The following is a 24,454-nucleotide window of genomic DNA, read 5'->3' as shown; positions in this document are numbered from 1 at the left end:
GTATCATTCGTAGAGAGCTCAAACCATTGCATCATTGCATCATCATTCTTGGTTCTTGTTTGGTTCTCTTTGTGAGTTCTGGAGCTTATGGTCATCTTGATGACAAGCTCAAGTTCATCAAAAACGGAGTTCACATGCATCTTCTATGATGTTTTCGATGTGGAGATTCTGTCGGTTCTTCTCTGTTGGAGGTTTCTCTCCTCTTTTTGTTAGGCTTACCTCCTCTGCCTCTTCTTACTACTCGTTGTCTTGTTTCCAACAAGCTTGAGTTTGCTCAATTCGGAGCTCATATGAAGAAGTTATGGCAGTTCTGTTTTTCTCCCCGCGGTAGTACCGCGGTGGCAGCGGTAGTACCGCTTGTAGCGTCAAGCGATAGTACCGCTGCAGTACCGCTCTACTACCTCCTGTTTTTGGGTCTTGCCTTTTCGTGTCGGGTTTAGCAGTAGTTGCATGGCAGTAAGGCACGACAGTTCCGCCCATAAGCGGTAGTACCGCTCCGTTTGGGCGGTAGTACCGCCTATAAGCGGTAGTACCACTCCGATCGGGCGGTAGTACTGCTACTGCATTACTGCCGCCGCACTCTGCTCTGCCCTGCCTCTTTTGGTCCCGTGTTCTGCTCCTCCAGCGGTAGTACCGCTGGGGTGAGCGATAGTACCGCTTATAAGCAGTACTACCACCCAAGGTTCTTGTTTTGTTGCTCTGTTTCCCTGCTTCTTCCGCCTGAGCGGTAGTACCGCCCGTGGAGCGGTAGTACCGCTCATGTGCGGGCTGAGCACATAACGGTTGGATTTTCCCCCTCCTATAAAAGGGGGTCTTCTTCCCCAATGAACCTTATCCTTGGAGCTCGTATTCTTCCTGCATTGTTGACCTTCTTCGAGCTTGCTAACTCTCAATCCCTCCTATGATTCTTGCTAGTTCTTGAGGGAAAAGAGAGAGGAGATCTAGATCCACGTTTCCACCAATCACTTTCTCCTCTAAGTGAGGGGAACCCCTTGGATCTAGATCTTGGAGTTCTTCGTGTTCTTCTTTTGTTCTTCCTCTCATTTTCCTCCCTAGCATTAGTTGCTTTGGTGGGATTTGGGAGAGAAGGACTTGGGCACTCCGTGTGCCCTTGCCATTGCATTTGGTGCATCGGTTTGAGTTCTCCATGGTGATACGTGGAAGTGAAGTTTGAGAAGCTTTTTACTCTTGGGTGTTTGGGCACCCTAGAGCTTGTTCCTCTTTGGTGCCTTGGCGCCCTAGACGGTTGGTGGTGTTCGGAGCTCAATCATTGTGGTGTAAAGCTCCGGGCAAGCGTCGGGGTCTCCAATTAGGTTGTGGAGATCGCCCCGAGCAATTTAACGGGTTCCGGTGACCGCCCCCAAGGGTTGCCAAAGTGTACGGGTTCGGTGACCGTCCCCAAGGGTTGCCATTTGTACGGGTTCGGTGACCACCCTCAAGGGTCCCTTAGTGGAATCACGACATCTTGCATTGTGCGAGGGCGTGAGGAGATTACGGTGGCCCTTGTGGCTTCTTGGGGAGCATTGTGCCTCCACACCGCTCCAAATGGAGATTAGCATCCGCAAGGGTGTGAACTTCGGGATACATCATCGTCTCCGCGTGCCTCGGTTATCTCTTACCCGAGCCCTTTACTTATGCACCTTACTTTGTGATAGCCATATTATTCTTTGTCATATATCTTGCTATCACATAGTTGCTTATCTTGCTTAGCATAAGTTGTTGGTGCACATAGGTGAGCCTAGTTGTTTTAGGTTTTGTGCTTGACAAATTAACCGCTAGGTTTATTCCGCATTTGTTCAAGCCTAAACCGCAATTATTTTAAAGCGCCTATTCACCCCCCCTCTAGGCGACATCCTCGATCTTTCACCAGTACTGCATGGTGTGGATGTGAGATGTAAAATATTTCTGCCTGGCCAGGTTTGTGTGGTGCTGAAGCATTTGGTTCATGCCTGGGCCATGCAAAGCATCAATGTCCCATCAATCAATCCATGCAGCAATTATTTAATGCTAATATCCATCCAGGTTGCTGTTAGCCTCGTGGCCGCACGACCAGGCACGGCCAGGCGTTCGAAATCGGTCGCCTGGGCCAGGCTACTTGCAGTGTCTGGAGTCCAGCCAGGCTAATTAAAGTGCAAGGGAATCCAGGCTAGGCGGGCTTTCTTTTTCACAGGGTAGCAACCAAACAAGCGTGCATGAAATCCAGCCACAACCCCAGGACATGCAAAAGATGCCCAGGACGCAAGCCAAACTGACCTTATATCTCCCTGGTTCACACATACACATGTCTCGCTCGCGCTATACATATAGACCCATCCAACACTCTCCGCCCTTGTTCTCTCTCCATGTGACACGCACCCCCCTAAGTACCATAATCCCTCACTCCATCATAGGCGCAAGCACTCCCCCCCTCCTAAGTATGATTATCTCTTACTAGCCATCAGGAGCACACATATTGTCTCCTTCCATCCATACATCTATCTCAATATCTCTCGGGGCATCTTCTATCACGCACACACCTTGTCACTTGATCTCCCACCCATGTAGTCCCATCACGATCTCCAGGGGATCTCTCTATGACAAACATACACTCTCTCCTCCCCATGTCTGCATTTTCTACGTACGTCTCTCTCAACCTCTCTCCCTTGTTTGTCAGACCCCTCTTGGCCACGTGCTCGGGGTCTTGCTCTCTCGGTTCCAAACAACCACACACTATCTCCTCACCTTGCCTCCGTTGTCGAAGATGCATGTGTGATATGTTTGCATAAGACACGCATGCTTTTTCTCTACTTTTATTGTGTGTTGTCCATGTCTCTTTCACACATGCACACACACACACACACTTTTTTCACTCACTCTTTCTATTTCTCTCTCTCTCTCTCTCTCTCTCTCTCTAGTTAGGGACTCTGTCACGTCCATAAGCATATGGATGTTTTGAAAAGTCAAACCTCAGAAAAGTTTGACCAGGTATATGTGGAGAAAAACATTTACATCTGGAACGATCATTAGATTCATCACAACATGTACTTACTTCATACTATCATTTATCTTTGGTATTGTAGATATAAGTAGTTTCTTTATAAACTTGGTCAAAGTTTCAAAAGTTTGACTTAAAAAAATGTTGGAACTACATTATCAAACGGAGGGAGTAGCTCTCTCTATCTCTTCTATCTCTCACGGGCCTCCCCTCTCACTCGAACTCTCTATACCGATGGATTATACGCTCACTGTGTCAGCGTATAGCTCCATATATTGTTTAGTTGACCGGTCAACCAGTCCACATGCTGCCTTGTCAGCTCGTGTTCTATATCTTCGTGTGCTGGCCCATGTGGCAGTGGGTGAAAATAAGTAAACTAGAGGCCCATCTGACATGCGGTGAAGTAAACAAAGTTGAAACCACTCGGGGTAGCACCCCGCACGCTAGTAAATTGAGGGCGCATTGAGGACACACTTCTTGCGTGTGAAGGATGCACTCGTGCACAATTCACCACTGCGCGGCGGCATGCACAGAAGGACGCACTCGCGCACACCCAGCACACAACACACACCAGCACACGTGTACACCGGCATCACCGCCGGTTGAGATGGACGGCGAGGCAGCCAACAAGCGGAGGCGGCTCAAGCCAAAACCGCATCCGGCGAGCCTGGACTTCATTAGCAGCCTCCTCGACGACATGCTGCTCATCATCATTGGCCTCCTCCCCACCAAATCTGCCGTGCGGACCGCCCTGCTCTCCCAGCGGGGGCGCCCCCTCTGGCGCCGCGTCCCCCTCAACCTCACCGCCGACAGCTGCCTCTGTGACGGGGATTGCAAACGCATGGGCGCAGTCTCCAAGATCCTTTCATCGCACCCTGGGCCAGCCAGATGCCTTGACATCCGCATGTTCAGTTTCAACTGCAAGGTCCAACCCAAGTTCGACGAGTTGTTCTTATCCCCCGCCCTAGATCACCTCGAGGAGCTTAGCTTTGAAGCTGGACGATGTCGCTCTCTACCGCTGTCCGCGCTCCGCCTCATGCCAACGCTGCGCCGCGCCAGCTTCAACTCCTGCTATCTTCCCCAGATTAATGCCGCGCCCGCCGTTCTTCTCCCTCAACTCAATCAGCTCGACCTCTTCGATGTTGTCATCTCGAAGAAGGCTATGGAGCACCTGCTCTGCAGCTGTACTGCGCTCGAGTACCTTCGTCTTGAGCAGATCCACGGGTTCATTAGCCTCGACATCGCCTCGATGAATCTCCGATGGATTTATGTGTCTTGCTGGCCCCGCAACAAGACATCAATTGGGAAGAGATCACTCTAGCTGTTCCACATTATGGTCATCGAGAATGCGCCTTTCCTTGAGAGATTGCTTGTATCGTATCTAGAAGGTCCAACAAAAATCAGGGTCATTGACACGCCAAAATTGACAGCGTTGGTGTACTCGTCTGCCAAATTCTCCGAACTCTTTATTGGATCCATAATCATTCAGGTACAACACTCATCTTCTTCTTCGTCTTCTTGAAATTCACATTTTTAAATTTCTTCTTGAAATTCACATTTTTAAATTTCTTCTTGATGTATTTACGACCGTCTTCCAGAAAATGATTCCCACAAGCTTGACCCAGTCCATGCGCACAGTGAAGATCTTGGCACTAAAATCTATCGGGCCCCAATCTGGATCAAGTTGTTGGATTCCTTACATGCTTTCCGTGCACGGAGAAGCTACTCATCGAGGTGAAACTTCTTTCCTATTAGTAAGGGTAATCACAACGTAGCTCAATCTTTTCATAATTTTCCCAAATTACGATGACAAGTATAGTGTTCAAAACTGCATCTACGCACTGCACCGAAAGAAATGTTTTTAGTATTTTTTGTCACGTGATCACCTGCATCGTTTTTATGTTGTACTACTATAGTAGCCTAGGCTAGTCATAGTGGAAAGTAACTTAGACTACTCCAGTAACTCTATGGTTACCCTAAGAGCAAGTACTACCTCCGTCCTGGTTTACTCTTCCAATTTTGTAGTATCAAAATTTGACCATAGATTTAACTGACAAAATGTTAATGCATGCCACTAAGAACTATATCGTTGGATTCGTATTTGAACATAATTTCAAATGGTGTAATTTTTAGTGACATGCATTGGCATTTTCTTAGGTAAATCTATGGTCAAAATTTTATACTAAATACGAGGTAGTATTCCCTCCGTCCCAAAATTCTTGTCTTACATTTGTTTAGATAAGGATGTGTCTAACACTAAAATGTAACTAGATACATCCATATTTAGACAAATTTAAGACAAGAATTTTGGGACGGAGGGAGTACGAAAGTGGGCTATGTAGGTCAAAACACGTGCCCAATTCACTTGTGATGCATTTGGCATCGATGCCCCTCCATTGCTCACCTGGTGCCCCAATCTGGATCACCTACTTTGCTCCGGTGCCAAATTAACTCACGCAATGAAAAAACACTACGTGGGAGAGAGAGACGACTGAGGCAATAAAAAACACTTTTATTTGGGAGAGTGAGAGGCTGGTGTAGTTGGTTTGATTGATTTGTTTATACATGTGGGTCTGTGTGCACAGTGGTGCCAACTCTCTCACATCACGAGAGCGGTGCCAAAATCTTTTGATTTGAAATCGATGCGTATTATGTGGCATAGTTTTGCGAAATATGGCATCGGCCACATAGTGGAAGGCAACAAATGCCCAAGCTCTTCATGTGCTCCTAGTTAAATGAGAGGAAACAGAAAGAGAGATAGAGAGAGTGAAAAAATATCACTAGCCAGCCAATCGTATGAGCGAATGATATTGGTACCTCTTGATGACACGGCAATCTTATACAGCCAGTTGCTCTAATATGTTCTGTTCTTTTGCAGATAAAAAAAAGACCCAAAAGTGAAAAATGTGCTGCACTATAACAATCTCATCGAATGCCTTGATCTCCATCTTACAGAAATTAATTTGATCGACTACCTAGGCAGCACATCTAAGATTAAATTGGCCAGGTTCTTTGTTCTGGAGGCAAGTGTGCTCAAGGTAATGAGGTTTGGCGTTCTCTGGCGCAACAATGAATGGCGTGCTGATCACCGCAAGCGTCTAAGCCTAAATGACAAAGTCTCCGTAGAAGCTGAATTTGTTTTTGAAACATCAAGTGGCTAGAGACTCGAAAACTTATTTGCCCATTAGTGACTTGTCAGGGCGGTGGATTTTAGTTTGTACGATAATGCTGCATCCACCTAAAGTAACAAAAGTTCTTACGTAAACTTCCTAGTAATTCCCTCTTCGTAGGTGCAACATTACTCCTAACATTTCTAATATCAGTTTGAAACTTGTAATATTGCCGTGTCCTATTCCCGCGTTTTCAAAATCCTGCGAATCAAACAGGTCCTAACTTGGTGATGATGTTGTGCCTCCCATCTTTCACCAATAGCCGCCGGATCTAGATCTGACGCATACAAACCAAACTTCTCCATTTTTGCAAAAAGATGCCCACACTTGTTCCCTATTTACAAACAACTCCTTGTCTCTCACAACCAGCCTTATCTCCTCCCCACCACATCTAGAAGGCCGTGGAAAAATCTGGCGCGATGGCCGCTGCCGGCGCCGTCCACCCCCAATCTTGGTGTTCCGTGCAATGCACGGGCATCTACGCACGGGAAATTATGTCGAACATGGCTAGTTGTAAGCAGGCTAGCTCTACAGCCATGATGATAGTGACTGCAGACGGTGAGGCTAATTATGGTATGCTGAACACGGTGCCTATACTCAGGTGTCATCTCCGGCGCAGGGTCTTGTCACTTCACTGTGAGGAGCATCACGTAATAATTTGACCAACGGGTAGTACATTGCTAGTACTCCTACTACATTGGTAGTACTACTACTAGTACTAGTAGCACCACTGTCTGGATTTAGGAGTACTATCACGTCCATCTGGATTTTAGTATTTGACTAGCAATATCTAGTAATGCATGTCACAAAAAATGTACTACTCCCTCTGTAAATAAATACATGGTGTATTGTTTTATTCCTATCGGCGAGAGAACTTAATGTCTTTTTGCTAACTAATAGGATTACATGCAATGAACTAAACACTGCATGTCATGTTTGGTAGTCTCAAGTCATTGAAAGCATGCACGGCCCACATCGCTCATTGGTTGATATGTCACGAAATAAGAAACAAGGAGGGAGTTAATGCACCGTGCCTAAGTGTTTTGGGATTATTTGGTTTTTGTAAGGTGACTTACACAACATTTTTGTTTACATGCATTAACATTTTATTAGTTAAATCAAAGGTCAAAACTTGGCGCAAAATGCAAAGGGGACCAATAAACCAGTAAACATCAAACTTCTCTCGTTTGGCCCCAACTAGAGGTCCGGTGAGATGACTATACTGCACCGACACAGAGGGGGATGCAACTTCATTGACTTACTGCAACTGCCTTTAGGTGAATGACACGTGGGCCCAAGGGATGCCTGGCCCACCTATCATACAGCCAAAGGCAGGTGCAGTAGAGGGCGGAGGCGTAGTACAAAATCCTACGCACCTACGCACGCTAACCAAGGGCAAGAGTGATCACTCGAATCGCAAGATCAGTTGACTAGAAGCTAAGCTAGACCCATGGAGGCGATGAGCGCGAGCATCAGTTGGCCGTGCCAGATGGTCTACAACGCCGGCCTGCGGCCCGGCACCAAGGAGCGTCTCTAGGTATTGCTTGAGGCCGCCAGGGCGAGGGGCCGCTTGGACGACAGCTTCGTCTCCTTGTTCGACGAGGTCCTCGTTGGTTTCCTCGACAAGTTCACCGTCGTCAAGAAGCTCGCGGACGACTTCGACGTATGCCTCCAGCCGACGCGCCCAGGCTCCGCGATGCCCGCCACCCTCAACGGCCACTATGGTGACAACCTCTTCGACGCACTAGTGGCCCTGTGACTGCCCGCCGTCGTGCCGGAGAATGTCCACCTCGAGGTCGCGCTCGCCACGTAGCGCCTGGCGCAGCAAGACACCATCGACATAATCACCCACATCTACGCGCAAATCGTCCACAAGGACTACTACATGCAAGAGGAGGACGATAGGACGCTGGCCTTCTTGGACTGCAGGGCAACCTTGGACGGCATTGTTCAGAAGCATGTTGAGCTCACCGCCAACGCCGCTGCTCCTCACACGTTGGTTGGTGACCCGGCGCACTAGGGCGTGAGGATGTCGTTGATGGATCCATATGTATTTTTATCTTTCCGTCAAATCCATGTAGTAGTATATGGTACTACTAGTAATTATCTTACCTTTCGCATCAACTTCATAATTTTCGTACGTACTCCATGCATGAACGGCGCCAGAACCAAACTTCTCATTACTCTAGGCAAAATCGTTATTTTCTATCTATCGGTCGCGCCATGGAGCATAACCAAATTTTACCAGTTACGAGTTCAAAAGGAAAAGCCCGACGTGTTCGCGTCGCACCCCCACACGGTTGGTCCGGCACGCCGCTCAAGGGGGAATGCATGCGGTGTTGCATTTTCACTTACAAGTGGGACCGTAGTTGAGCAAACCGACTATCGGCAAACCCCCACCCCGCCAATCGCGCGATGGCTGAGAAAACAGGAGGGAGAAGAGATGGCTGTAGCACGGACTCCAAGAAAATTGGCGTCAGATGGGACTCGTGTGGGTGGCGTGTGCCATACTGCTAGACGTGAATGCTAGTTATGGCTCATGCCACCCCACTATATCGAGCCTATATCGAGGTACATAGAACAAATTTCCTGGAGTCCATGCTCAGCCCTCCTCTATCTCTCTTCTCAGCCAGCCAGCGGACGCGCGAAGCCCATCGTCTGTTTGCTCATATGCAGTCCCACATGTCAGTGAAAATGCAAGAGGACCCACTGAACCTGCACATCTTTCACCTCGACATGCTGGTGATGAAAAACAAATCCAATAAAGATCTTTGGTGGCTTCTTTTGGAGTTACTCAAGAGTAGTAAGATTCTATTTACAGTTTAACCCAAGATGCACATCACGTGGCTTCAACTACCACTCTATTTTCTTGCATGACACGACCTGGATGCTGGATGTCCCACATGTCGGCAAAAGGAGGAAGAACCCGACCAAATCTTCGGTTGTGCTCTCGGATTAGACTAGTTGTGCTAACTTAAAATTTTTATTGTGTAATAGAATGGATGCCAGTTTTGGTATTGGGAAGAAGAGTACATCGATATATTGATAGAGCGCAATTTAGTAGATGTTCTAGCACTTTTAGCTAGCATAGAGGTTAGAGATGAGACTAGTGCACTTGTTGATACTCCTACTAGAATAGAGGCTAGACATGAGACTAGATGCGAGGAAGCAACGTCTACTTCTTTACACTCGAAGAAGAAAGAAGCACACAAGATCGAGCCTCTGCAGATCAACAATGAATGCATCGAGAAGGCACTAATCCAACTTACAGGAGCAGTTATGGAAGTTGGATATCTTCTAAAATGTATTCTTGTGGTTCCTGTTTTCTTTGGTCTTGCTTTTCTAGTCAAAATTATCATTGGAGTTCATGCAAAACGGAGTTCTGTTTGGGGTCATGCATTGGAGTTGGCCTTACAAGTGGGACCACAGTTGAGGAAACCGACTATCGGCAAACCCCCACCTCGCCCGCCACGTGATGGCTGAAGTTAGAGAAACAACGAGGTTGAAGAGATTGCTCTAGCACGGACTCTAAGAAATATGGTGTCAGATGGATGTCGTGGTGGTGGCGTGTGCCGCACTCCTGGACGTGAATGCTTGTTCTGGCCCATGCCACCCTACTACTCCTACTACTTATATAGTACTCCTACTAGTAGTATCGAGGATTCGAGGTGCTGGTTACGTACAACGAACACATTAACATATGGCTACAGTAAAAACACCTGCCCGACGCACGAAGCATGTGAAGCTAGTACAAATAGTGTACTACTATTGTTGATTGGCCTCATCCGATAACCTGTTGCAATGCACGCACAATTATGTATTCAGAAAATATTTTTTTGCCTCATCGCACCACTCACTCAGAGAAGCGACTCGAAAGCCATTCATAAATTCAGTAAGTTTATCACAGGCATATCATTTTATTGCATACAACAAGTCATCAACCCACATCGACAACGAGGATACATTATAAATACTAAAGTTTTCATCACACAACAAATAACAAGCAATGAAACGAACTTCAACTCAACCAATCCTCGGCGTTGGAAACGCTTGCTTTGAACCACAAGTGATTCTCTAGGAAGGGCCATCCATTATCGATCTCGAGACCAACGCATGACTGATCATCCAGGCTGAAGCGGCCTACTATATCAGTACCAGGGTAGGGAACCACCCAAATGTCCGAGGTATAGATACAGTTGCTTCTCATAAATGGTAGCAACATTGTGTCAACAGCAGTTGGATCACCTTTCACCATCATTGGATAGTTTTGTCCAAGGAAGAGCGAGTTTTCTCCAAGACTATCAATTTTGTACCAGGGAGAAGGTGTTGGTGCTAGCACACTAGTATCCATCCCGTATACCATGCAACGGGTGTTGGAATAGGTCCGGAGAGTGCGACCATGGGAGACTACACCTGCTTCCTTAGTAGTAACATCATCAGTGGGCTGTATACACACAAGAAGAGGTGATCCATCGGAATTAGTTTCCAGGCGCCATAGAGTATATGGGCGCTGCTCGTCCTCATGCTCGTGATCATCACCATCGTCATCTCCCCCTTTGTTATAATTTTTTTCAAGTATAGGTGGTGGAATGTTCACAGGAGCTTGGAAACACAAGAAGAAGGTTAATTAGTAAAGGGAAACTTGCTAACCCGCATGCATGTGGATGAAACAATTATAATTACGGTGGAAGACAAACATACTGAAACTACGAGGATCCCATGCAAAAACAGTGCCATGAGTGGTGGAAGCAAACACAAGGCCCTCGTATTGAATTGCATCATAGTACTCATCCATGTACAGAAACTGATGAGCAATATCCATCCAGTCGAACCACGAAGGACGACAACAAGCTTGTCGAAGATAGCAACAACTTCATAGTTCTTGTAATTCCAAGAGCGGTTGGGAACTCGACAAATTGCTATCTTCCGTAGAAGATAGTCACCATGATCGTATTTGAACGTGCATACAATACCGGTGTGCTCAATCTCTGGGCAGTCTTCTGAGATTTTTGGAAGTGGAACCCGGTCACGAGTGTACACATTCACAAGTTCCCACTCGCAGTTGGACCCAATGTAAACAACCCAATCTCCATTTGCGTATGCCCAAGCCTTACCCTCAAGCGATGGCATCTTAACATCATACGTATCATTATCAAGTGGCATCAACTTGCACAAGGCGAGGCCTCCGTCGTCCCCGCGCCAGCGATCAGGGTCATGGCGAAGAAGATAGGGGAGATCAAACCGCTCCTTGACTCTTGGTTTCCTTGTAATGATGTTATTAGTTGAGTCGAGAATGGTCTTGAACGAACCTGCCATGCTAGCCGAGGTGATGACGTCGCACCGATCAATGAGTTCCTCCACCACGTCATCTTTCAAATCGGGGCAAGAATAACGGGGTCGTTTCGAGCCTGTTCCCTCCATGGAGAAGACGATCGAACAATGGCAGAAGGAAGGGTGAAGGGCTAAAGGCAAATGGAGGAGGGAGAGGAAGAGCGTGCGACAGCAGTTCCAAATCGTGAGGGAAAAGCGAAGAGTCGGTGGACAGTTGTTAGTTTGCCACGGTTCACGAAGAGGCGCCCCGGCCTACACGTTCGTTCGGAAATACTAGTAGAAAAGGACTCGCCGTCGTCTCACTGATGTGTTGGAACGGGACCACATGTCAATGAAACATGGTGTGTAATTTCTCGTGCAAAATGCAATCCGGCCACGTTGGCCCGAGGTGCCGCATTAGTTATCGACCTTTATTTTTTTAATGGCGTGCCGTTCAGTTTTGAAGCACGACTAACTGGTACTGTACGCAGAGAAAATATAAATTACTCTACCACTACTCCACCTCCAGTACTAGTAGTATAACAAGATATATAGGCTGGAGCTTTAGCGCTTTCTTGCTAAGGGTTGCCCACTTGCTTCTCACACTATCACCCTCTCTCCAGATCTAAAAAAGATGGCTCTCTCTCCCTCCACACTAGTGGTCACAGATCCGTCGAGGAAGAAAAGGACGTGCAACGTTGACACACTCGTCGTCGGCGAGCGAGGTCACGCACTGATGACAAGGCCGTCCTCTCAGACCTAGCGCCTGCATAGGATGGCCTCCGCTCCCAAGCTCGCTGCCGTAGTGTGTGTGGAGGACGCCGACCATGAGAGAAGCCACTTCCCGCCGACCCTCAGGTATGCTACCTCTTTTCGAACCATACCCTTGTTCTATTGCCCCATCTGCCACGTCGTTGCATGTGGATCTTTTTCCACTCCACCATCTTCCCAGTTTGCTATCCTCTGCTCTGCTGGCCACGCAGACGAAAACCATAATTTGCACTATTAAAGGAAACCCTACTTCATGCAGACTAATCCATGTCTGGGTTGAATAAGGAAAGGAAGGGAGACTGTACTGTCCAAGAGAGTAGGCATCGAACCCGCATCTAGGTTGAAAAGGGTAAAATCAGTAGCTAAGGAACGAGTCTCGTGTCTCTTGGTTGAAGAAGGGTAGAAAGGCATGACAACGCAATAGAGAATGACCAGGTCAATCGGTTTGTTGTCCTCACATAGGAAAAAGGTGGCTAAAGAGAACAAAAATGGGATGTAATCCACATATGATGCCTAGATATTTGTTGCTCTGGGCAACCATACCTCCCTCACCACTCTACATCTGTGGAGGTACATCGACTGGTGCGCCCACTGTTCGAATGGGCCTCCCATGCTCTTATTGCCACTTTTTTGCTGTTAGTATAACGCCAGCAGTCAAGTCAAGCAATGCTACTGCTAAAGTGATGCCACATTTAACTAATGCCGCTCTCAGTCTAATGCCACCGATAAACTTAAGCAATGCCATTAAATGTCACTGGATTATTTCAGGGTTAGCTGTTGATTGTGGATGTATTAAAGTTTTTTCAGCTAAGGCATTCTAATGCTGTTGCACAGCCAGTATACCAACGATGAAACTTGTTACTACCTTCAGATTTTTGCACTGTTAATGCTTATAGATTACATACCTCACTTTCATGAGATAAGTTAATTTTTTTGTACAGTGTCACCAAAATGCCAAGGCGCTGATGTCATTTTATTTTGGTTAAACTGCACAAAAAATTATGAAGACAAGAGGAAAGGTCAAGAGTGGACACCTCGTCCTCCGGATGTTCTCTTGATTCATTCGATCAAGTTTTTATGTTTGATCGATTATCAAGATTGGATAGCAATTTTTTAGGTCCCCACGAGTTTGAAATGATATTTACCTTGGAGGTACATGGTTTGCAATTTTTTATACTGTCATTAGTTAATAATGCTAGTTACCTTCAGACTTTTCTATTTGGTTTAATGCTCATGCACAACTAGTATACCAATGCTGACTATTCTCTTGATTCGTTCGATCAAGTTTTTATGTTTGATCGCTTATCAAGATTGGGATAGCATTTTTTTACATTTTGTATTGTTAATTCTTATAGAAATCTTCCAGTGCTAGAGTTTATTGAAATTTGTTCAGTAAAACCATTGTACTGTACCCTGTAATAAACTAACTACTCTACTGTTGCACTAGCCACTGGATTAGTGTATATTTGTAGTATTCGAATGGTGTTGCATTAGCGTATGGACATAAATAAAGTGTGGGAAGCTTTCCCAGATATGTGCTCAAGAAAACTACTACCTGTTTTTCTAAATACTAGACATTTGGGTACTTTAAATTGAACCGCGGAAACGTCTTATATTAAGGAACAAAGGGTGTAGAGTTCACTCAAATTATCCCGGTAAAGCTAGTCACACCTGTTAAAATTAATGTTCATGATGTTATCGGAGGAGGTCTGTATGTTTGTCTCTAATGCCTGTCAACTACATACCTGACATCATGATGTAATGTTAAGTCATTTCCTTTTGTACAGTGTCACTGAATTGTCTAGGCGGTGATGGCATTTTATTTTAGTTGAACTGCACAAAATATGCTTAAAAGAAGAGGAAAGGTGGAAAGGTCAGGAGTCGACCATTCTTTCAAAAAGAACTATATGTGCCTTTTTGACATGAGCCGCTGTTGCCTTATTTATTCCTTCAAACATGTGGTTAGAAATAGTCTTGCTACCTTTTCCATTAAGAAATTGGAATGCTTATATTTGTGAGTCTATGCTTAAACTAGTGTCGTTTTTACAGTAATCACACTTTCAATATCTATGCAAACAAGGATGCTCAATTTTAGTGGAACTGCACAAAAAGTCCAACTGGTTCAACATTAGGAGCATGTTTTCTTCCAAACCTTTATATCCAATTGGTGGCACTATGAGCTGTTCGTTACAAAGGTACATGGTTTGCTACTATCTTGCTACTCTTTTTGTACTGTCATTAGATAGTAATACTAGTGGTTTGCATGTGAATTTATTGGCAGGGTGGACCTATATTGGAGATGCAGGACAGGATTCAATGATTGGATGCTCAATTTCGGTTGTATCGATTTCACCTTTTCCATCACTGCGAACATGGATATCCTTGGTCTGATGAAGAATAGGCGCTATATTTCTGCTCTGAACCAGGAAATCAATTCATTATGAAATTGTCCAGGGCAAAACATAACTGTATCAGATTGTCCAGTGCAGAACATGATAGATGCTAAGCGGAAGAGACATGTTTAAACCGAAAATACAAGGTGTGGTATATGTTTACTAGTTGCTTGATATTTGGGCAGACAGTGATGTCTGCCCGTTGCTATTTGACAAACAAACAAAGTGTACGCAATTTTGGTTGAACTGCACAAGAGATTTGAAAATAGACACAGAAAGATTGGATAGTTAGTTCATGGACTGCAGAAAAGTAGTACTGTACTATTTATTGGCCAACACTAGGTGCTTCATTACTTTGGTCAGATTATACAATGGGCACCATTTTGCCTAAGTTAAAGTTTGTATTCCAAAAATAGTCTCGCGGTGTGATCGAGAGAAGACCAAATCATATTGCAGTGGATGTTCCTCCATCATGTGTGGTTCATTCTCATGGTTCCAGCTGTTGGTGAAACCACTTACGTTTGCAAGAGGAATTGTAGACTTCACAAACAAATTTGTCTTTCACTCTGTACTGAATGTTGGCCAAGAGAAGCATCCATGTTAGTAGGAAGAACAAATGTTTTTTCTAGATCTTTACTTTTGGAGCTACATATTTGTATATGATCTGTGGATCATTGAGATGCATTAACATGTTGATGTTATGTATGGGAATCGTACTAGTTAGTTTTAGTTGCGACGCAAGATCCGAAGTGGCTGATCTTTGCTTTTGGAGCTACATATTTGTATATGATCTGTGAATCATTGATATGCATTAACAGTTACTTATTTCTGTCCGCTTAGTGTTTACAAGTTACCGATCGATCACTAGCTAGCCTACTAATGCGCTCCTGGCAATTTTATTTGCGACGCAAGATCTGAGTGGTAGTTTTTTGAATAAAAATGCCTACCTATGAAGAAACTGACAAGCTACACTATCCTACCTATCGATCCTACACCGATAAATAGCGGATCATGCATGTATTACCTCCTTTCCGGTTTGCAGGGGTCAATTCAAGAAAGGACCTACTCGATCCTACACGAATAAATAGCGGATCACGCACGAACTAGTACCTCCTTTCCGATTTGCAGGGTTTAATTCAAACCTCTCACCAACCAAGGTACTCCCTCCGTCCGGGTTTATTAGTCCCATGAGCACAGCAGCAAGACCAAGGCATGGCAATAATTAACAGCATGCAGAAGTTTAAGCCTAATTAATTCCCGCGATTTAAGTGGCTGCATGCGTGCCCTCGGCTACGACTCGTTACATGCTGCTCCGCGTACTGGCTGCGAGCGATTCTGAGTGCCTGCATGCAGCTGGCCGTAATTAAGGTAGTTAACTGATGCGAAAAAAGATGCGCTTTAATTGTTGCGGGCTTTTTAAATCCGTGGAATCATTATTGACAAGGAGGGAGATGATTCGAGTGCACTCGTTTGACCGCCATGCCGGTGTGCGACCCAGATGGGATGGGACAACACAGTCATAATTTCAGTTTCTCTAGTTTTCCACGGCAAGCTGGCGCGCTAAGCCATGCCTGCTTATGCATTGAATTCCGATGACCGTCGCGCTACCTTCTGCCTATAAGTACTATTTCCCGGCCTTCTCTGGTGGCACCGGGACCCAACTGGCCATATCCTCATAAGCCCCCACCGGCCCGATGTCGCTCGCCACGTCCGCCATGCCCCCGCCTGTCCGCGGTAGGCGACGCCAGAGGCGGTCACCGCCGGAACCAGTGTTCGGTTTTTCACCGGACGGCAGACAGAGGGAGGAGGCATTCTATCTGTCTTTAGATGGCAATGCGGAGATCGAGGACTTGTTGGAGCACGACCGCCTGGCGGAGGAGTAGGAGTTGTTGGAGCGTGACTGCCTGGCGGAGGAGCAGCGTATCGTCGATTTGTGCCGCCAGTGGGACATGGAGCAGCAGCACACCGATGCTGTGAGTCGTGAGCAGAGCGCCCACAACTGGACCGACTACATGGAGGCCGGCGCCCGGCAAATAGCCCTGGAGGCTGTCGGGCACGCACGCATTCGTGACACCGATTTTTACTACCAGCTTGTCAAGTGGGTTTCCCGCTTGGAAGCCAAAGCTTTGGTGGACCATGCCGGCATGGAAAGGGCCAACGCACGCGAGCAACGCGCCCTATCGCACCTCTGGCAAGCCCGAGGCGAGGCGCAGGACGCCGGTGCCGGCGTTTAGCATGTACCACAGATGGCGGCCGGCATCATCTAGTTAGCTAAGAGTAAGTTAGTACTTGTATGCTACTAGAGTATTAGTGGGAGTAGATAGTTAACTTGGCTATGATGGTTGTCAACGTGGAAGTTCAGTACTCTATATGTGGATCAGACCTGTTACTTTGCTCTGAATGTTGAACTTTCCGTTTGAACATATGGAATGGGCCGCTATTTTTTTTAAATGGGTTGTATTTGTCCTCCACAGGTTTAGAGACTGACTTGTGGGGCCAAGGTCATGGCAGTACGCAAGCAAGTGCCTCCTTATTTCAAGCCAATAAAAAAGGCTCCTCCTAGTGGATTTCTGACATCTGGGTCCCATGCCATTGTCAACGTAGTCAATAAACAAGAGAATTGCACAACGAGCGGCTGACACCAGGGACCCAACAGCTCGCCCAGTTATTTTTGTTTTGGGTTAATTTGATAAATACCACTCCAAATCTGGTGTTTCCGAGAAATGCCACTGCAATTTCCAAACTTTAAAAAATGCCATTTCTTGCCATTTCTAGTGGCATTTTTCGAAGTCTGGAGTGGCGTTTTTCAAAGTTTACAAACTACAGTGGCGTTTTTCAAAGTTTACAAAAATTGTAGTGGCATTTTTCAAAGTTCGGAAATTGCAATGGCATTTTTATGAATCGCCATAATTGGAGTGGCATTTATCTAATTTGTTTTTGAGACAGAAGCAGGGTGTCAACTGGGCCGTGCGGGACACTTTGGCCTGTCTAGACAACCTTTTCTTTTATATTTACCACAGACTAGCCCAGTAGTTTTTTTTCTTTCTGAAAATGGCTAGCCCAGTTTTTTTGTGATTTGTCAAGTAAGTCGCTTTATCAGGCCTGTTGGCTGCAAATCTTTCAAGACGAGGAGAGCTTCATTCGGCTGGCCGAGAAAATAGCCTATCACTAATGAGAAATGGGTTGTACATTTTTAAAACACATCAAACCGGCAACTAGTTTTAAATATCTTTTTTTTTCATTTCGAGATTTTCAATTGCATTGATTTTTATGCGTGGACAATTTATTGGATTTTTTATTGATATACATTTATTTTTAAAATCTGTCTGAATGTGACTCGAAATTTCGGGATTAAAAACAGTTCAGACCGCACCGACATATGCAAAATTTCATATAATTTTTTAACCATGGCCACAATATGGGCTGTAATGCTAACAAAAAAAATATGGGCTCCAAAAAAACCCGTAAGAATTAGCAAATGGGCTATAAATTATTAGAAATAATGGCAGATGGCCTGTATGCTGTTTTCCACAGATTTGAGGCTTTCCTAAAAAAAGGTTGACATACAAGCAGTGACTGTTGGATGTCCATCCAACGGTCGTCGTGCTTTTTCAATCTCTGCTCTTCCTGCTCTAGCCGCTCAAACAAGCGCCGGCGGGACTGCCTGCTCCCTCCTCCCTGCGGCCGGCTATGCTGCCGCGCAGGCCTCACCGCCCGATCGTACTCCTATCGCTGGCCTAGCCATCCCTCTACTCACCCACACCTGCTGTTATTCTCCGGCGACGGCAGACGAACTAGTAAACCCTAGTACAACTGCCGAGTCTTCCCTAGCTCTGCGCCATTCCCTTCCTAGGACTCGTTGTCGTCCATCGCCCTGGTGCTTTTGGCGTGACATGGTCAACGTGGTCAATGACCGACATGCATTTGAAGTGGACTGTACGTGGAAAGGCTGACAGCTGGGTCCACGGCTGCACGAAAGGAAATGCCTCCTTATTACGCTCAAAATAATGATTCCTCCACCTGACATCTGGGCTCCACCGAAAGGGCCTCTGTATTTTGCGAAAAAACGTTACCGTCGCTGACAGCTTGGATCCACCAACTATATCTTCGCACGCAAGGAAGTGCCTCCTTATTACGCACAAAAAAAATGAATACTCCACCTGCTAGCTGGGACCCAGTATAGTGGGCCTACTAAGTTGACGACGATGGAGGGCTTTGTCAACTTAGTCAATATGCGCGATTCTAGCTCGACTAACCGTACGATGTCCATCCAACGGCCGTAGTGCTTCTTCAACCTCTTATCTTCTTGCTCTAGCCGCCCAAAGCAGCGCCGGTCGTGCCGCCTGCTCCTTCCTCCCGTGGCCGGCTGTGCTGCCGCGGAGGCCTCACCGCCCCCATACTACTCCCTCCGCTGGCCAAGCCATCCCTCCACTCCACTCACCCCCTATTATTCCGCGCTGACGGCAGCGCAGCTGAACCAGTGAACCCTCGTACTCCTGTCCGCGTGGGCATCCACTGCCGCATCTTCCCCGGCTTCGCGTCGTCCCCTTCCTAGGCCTCGCCGTCATCCACCGCCGTGGTGCTCTCGGCGCGGCGTGGCAATGTGGTCAACGACCGAATTCCATTGGAAGAGTACAGTACGTGGAGAGGCTGACAGCTGGTTCCACGGCAGCCGCAAGGAAGTGCCTCCTTATTACGCGGAAAATAATTATTCCTCCACCTGACAGCAGGGACCCACCAGACGGGCCACCAGTATTTCACGAAAAAAATGTTTCCCCCTGACTGCTGGGACCCACCGGACGGGCCACCGTATTTCACGAAAAAAATGTTTCCCCGTGACTGCTGGGACCCACCAGACGGGCCACCGTATTTCGCGAAAACAATGTTCCCCCCGCTGTCAGCTCGTACCCACCGGAAATGCCTCCTTATTACGCACAAAAAATGAATACTCCCCATGCTAGCTGGGACCCACCATGGTGGGAGGCTGACTTGTGGGCCTACTAAGTTGACTGGGATGGAGGCCTTTGTCAACTTTAGTCAATATGAACGATTCTAGCTCCAGTGACCGTATGATGTCCATCCAACGGCCGTAGTGCTTCTTCAACCTCTGGTCTTCTTGCTCCAGCCGCCCAAAGCAGCGCCGGTCGTGCCGCATGCTCCTGCCTCCCGTGGCCGGCTGTGATGCCGCGGAGGCCTCACCACCTCCTACTACTCCCACCGCTGGCCAGGCCATCCCTCTACTCACCCACACCTCTAGTTATTCCGCGGGGACGACAGCCTCACATCGCAGCCAAACCAGTGGACCCTCGTACTCCTCTCCGCGTGGGCATCCACTACCGCGTCTTCCCCGGCTCTGCATCATCCCCTTCCTAGGCCTTGCCGTCGTCCACCGCCCTGGTGCTCTCGGCGCGACCTGGTCAACATGGTCAACGACCGACTTCCATCGGAAGAGTACTGTACATGGAGAGGCTGACAGCTAGGTCCACGGCAGCCACAAGGAAGTGCCTCCTTATTACGTGCAAAATAATTATTCCTCCACCTGACAGCGGGGACCCATCGGACGAGCCACCGTATTTCGCGAAAAAACATTTCCCCCTGACTGCTGGGACCTACCAGCTACATCTTCGCACGCAAGGAAGTGCGTCCATATTACGGGAAAAATGATTTGCCCCCTGACTGCTGGGACCCACCAGCTACATCTTCGCACGCAAGGAAGTGCGTCCAGGCAAAAATAAAAAACGATTCGCCCCCTTGACTGCTGGGACCCACCAGCTACATCTTTGCACGCAAGGAATTGCCTGACAGTCGGCACCCACCTGGTCAAAGCGTACGTAGCGTTGTCATTCTAGTCGCGAACATGTACGTACATACTGGTCGATGTAGAGGCGTGCACGTGTTGTACTAGAGGCATGCATGTAGCATGTACACGTACGTACAACGGTCAGGGTGCAAGAAAGTAAATACGGCCACGTACGTACATACAGGTGGGGTCTCGAATGCCTACTCGCGCATACGTACGGCCACGGCTCGTGTACATGGCTTGGTCGGAACGGAGAAACAACGTCGTCGTAGTGTTCATGGGGAGCCAACCGGCTGGGTCAGAACGGAATGTGTCGTCGTGTTCATCAGGAGGGCTTGGACGGAACATGCGATGGAAACGAGGCCTCGCGTACCGCAGAACTGAGGAAACGGCCTTGTGTTCGACCGGCCACGTTCGAAACGGGATCCTGTTCATCGGGAGGGGTCCGGCGTACCGCAAAATGGAGGAAACGGACCTCCTATGGTCGAAACGGGGTCCTGTTGATCAGGAGGGGTGTGGCGTACCGCAAAATGGACGAAACAGACTTGTGTTGGAGCGCTATGGTCGAAACGGGGGTCCTGTTCATCGGGAGGGGTGTGGCGTACCGCAAAACGGGACTCCACGTGATACTGTTCATCTCCACCGTCGACCTCCTCCAGCCTCCACGGGCTACTGTTCATCCACCATCGACCTCCTCCAGCCTCCTCGGGCTACTGTTCATCCACCGCCAACCTCCTCCAGCCTCCACGGGCTCCTGTTCATCCACGGGCTCCTGTTCATCCAGCCTCCACCGCGCGCTACTCCACCGGCTACTGTTCAACCACCCCTCTCCACGGGCTCCTGTTCAACCACCCCTCCACGGGCTACTGTTCATCCACTCCTCCACCATCTATTGTTCATCCAGCCCTCCATGGAGCCGTCCTGTTCATCCAGCCCTCCACGGGGTCCTGTTCATCCAGCCCCAACCGGCTCGATCGATAGGGGTCCTGTTCATCCAGAGGCAACGCCACGGGGTCCTGTTCATCCACCCCCACCACTCACTATTCATCCAAACCCCCCGCAACGCTAACTGTTCATCCAAACCCCCATGCAACGCTCACTGCTCATCCAGAGGCAGCATCGATCGACTTCAGTTAGTAGCAGTAGCGAAGGAATCGCTCGATCGCTCGGGTTCAGTAACGTGTAGCCTGTAGTGCAATCGCTCGGGTTCAGTTAGGCGACGCCTCGCTCGGGTTCAGTTAGAGCCCAACACCTCGCACACACGCACGTACGTGTATGAGAGAAACGTGCATCGCTTGGCCCCCGACCTCCCACTGTAACCGGGAACTCGCCGAAATTTTCCTCGCCCTCGCTTCTACCACGGTTTTTTCCGTCATCGACGACCCAAAGAATGTCATGCAACTGCGTCTTCGGCCCGCCCAGGACGAAAAGCCCATTTTCTGTCATGATTTTTTGTCATAGAAGTAGGAGCCCACCACATGTATGATGATACCGGGTTTTGTCACAATTATCGTCATAGAAGTGTCATGAGTATGACAAATTTTTTTTCGTTCGGCCCAAAATGTCACGGATGTGTCTTTTTTTTGTAGTGCACATGGCTCGGGGAGACGATCTCCACGCCGTAAAATACCTACCCCTCAAGCTAAAAGGACCAGCTCGGGACTGGCTGAAAAGCCTCCCCGAAAATTCCATTGGAAGCTGGGAAGAACTTGAGGACGCTTTCAGGGACAATTTCTAAGGGACCTATGTCCGACCTCCGGATGCAGACAATCTAAGTCACATAATCCAACAACCCGGAGAGTCAGCCCGTAAGCTTTGGAACCGATTTCTCACTAAGAATAACCAAATCGTCGACTGTCCGGACGCCGAAGCCTTAGCAGCTTTCAAACACAGTGTTCGGGACATATGGCTGGCCAGACACCTAGGCCAGGAAAAGCCTAGGACAATGGCAGCCTTAACTACACTCATGACCCGCTTTTGCACGAGAGAGGATAGCTGGTTGGCCCGTAGCAGCACCACCGATCCTGGCACATCCGAAGTCAGGGATGGCAATGGAAAGCCACGACGCAATAAAAACAAACATCGGAACAACGGAGAAAGCCCGGACAATACAACGGTAAACACCAGATTCAGGGGCTCCAGACCCGGTCAACGGAAAAAATCACTTAAAGGCAACAGAGTTGGTCCATCTAGCCTAGATAAAATTCTTGAAAGGTCCTGCCAGATTCATGGCACCCCCGACAAACCAGCCAATCATACCAACAGAGAATGTTGGGTATTCAAGCAGGCCGGCAAGCTCAACGCCGAACACAAGGGGAAGGGACCACAAAGCGAAGACGAGGACGAATCTCGCCAGCCGGATATGGGGGGACAGAAGAAATTTCCACCGGAGGTCAAAACAGTGAACATGATTTATGTCACTCATATCCCAAAGAGGGAGCGCAAACACGCACTCCGAGATGTGTATGCTATAGAGCCTGCCGCCCCCAAATTCAACCCATGGTCGGCCTGTCTGATCACCTTTGATCGCAGGGATCATCCGACTAGTATCCGTCACGGGGGCTCGGCTGCCTTAGTGCTCGACCCAGTAATTGACGGATACCACCTCACCCGAGTCCTCATGCATGGCAGCAGTAGTCTCAATCTGATATATCAGGACACTATCCGTAAGATGGGGATAGACCTGTCAAGAATGAAGCAAAGCATCACTACCTTTAAAGGAGTAATACCATGTGTAGAGGCCCACTGCACGGGCACCCAAACATTGGACATTGTCTTCAGCTCTCCCGACAACTTTCGAAGCGAGGAGCTAATCTTCGACATTGCTTCATTCCAAAGTGGCTATCACGCACTACTCGGACGAACGGCCTTCGCCCGTTTCAATGCAGTCTCGCACTACGCTTATCTTAAGATCAAGATGCCTTGGCCGTGTGGCGTTATCGTGGTGAGCGGAAGTATAGAGCGTTCTCTTCATACAGAAGAATATGCGGCGGCTCTAGTAGCCTAAGCATGAAGCAACCTTTTTAAGCCGAATAGCTCATCGGTCCTCAAGACCGCGGACACAGCCAAACGTGTTCGGCGCACACCTACGTGTAAAAGCTCAGATAAAGCTACGCTTGTTTAGCAGCCCTGCCCCCATAGATCGCCCCATAAGAAGACTGTACATATTTTCCCGTATACATAAATATACACTCAAAATTCCTTGGGTAGCGCTGGGGGCACCCTGCACGTAAGAAGTCTATAGTTTGGTTTGACCCTATTCGGACTCAAGAAGCTACCATTCACGGTGCAAGTCTATAGTTCCGCTTGACCCTATTCGGACTCAAGAAGCTACAATTCACGGTTCATCAAAACCAACAAACTATACTGATACGTCCATTTTGCATCATGCTTTTATATCAATATTTTATTGCATTATGGGCTATTATTACACATTATATCTCAATACTTATGGCTATTCTCTCTTATTTTACAAGGTTTACCATGAAGAGGGGGAATGCCGGCAGCTGGAATTCTGGCTGGAAAAGGAGCAAATATTGGAAACCTATTCTGCACAATTCCAAAAATCTTGAAACTCCACGGAAGTCAGTTTTGGAATTAATAAGAATTATTGAGCGAAGAAAGCACCAGAGGGGGCCCACACCCTGGCCAGGAGGGTGGGGGGCGCGCCCCCTTGTCTCCTGGGCCCCATGCTGGCCCTTCGGTGCCCATCTTCTGCTATATGAAGGCTTTTACCCTGGAAAAAAATAAGAGGCAAGCTTACGGGACGAAACTTCGCCGCCAGGAGGCGGAACCTTGGCGGAACCAATCTAGGGCTCCGGCAGAGCTGTTCTGCCGGGGAAACTTCCCTCCTGGAGGGGGAAATCATCACCATTGTCATCACCAACGATCCTCTCATTGGGAGGGGGTCAATCTCCATCAACATCTTCACCAGCACCATCTCCTCTCAAAACCCTTGTTCATCTCTTGTATCCAATCTTGTATCAAAACCACAAATTGGTACCTGTGGGTTGCTAGTAGTGTTGATTACTCCTTG

Source organism: Triticum dicoccoides, chromosome 6B, assembly GCF_002162155.2.
Source record: "Triticum dicoccoides isolate Atlit2015 ecotype Zavitan chromosome 6B, WEW_v2.0, whole genome shotgun sequence".
Lineage (NCBI taxonomy): Eukaryota > Viridiplantae > Streptophyta > Magnoliopsida > Poales > Poaceae > Triticum > Triticum dicoccoides.
The sequence above is the reverse complement of the archived record's forward strand: the minus strand, read 5'-3'. Positions refer to the sequence as shown.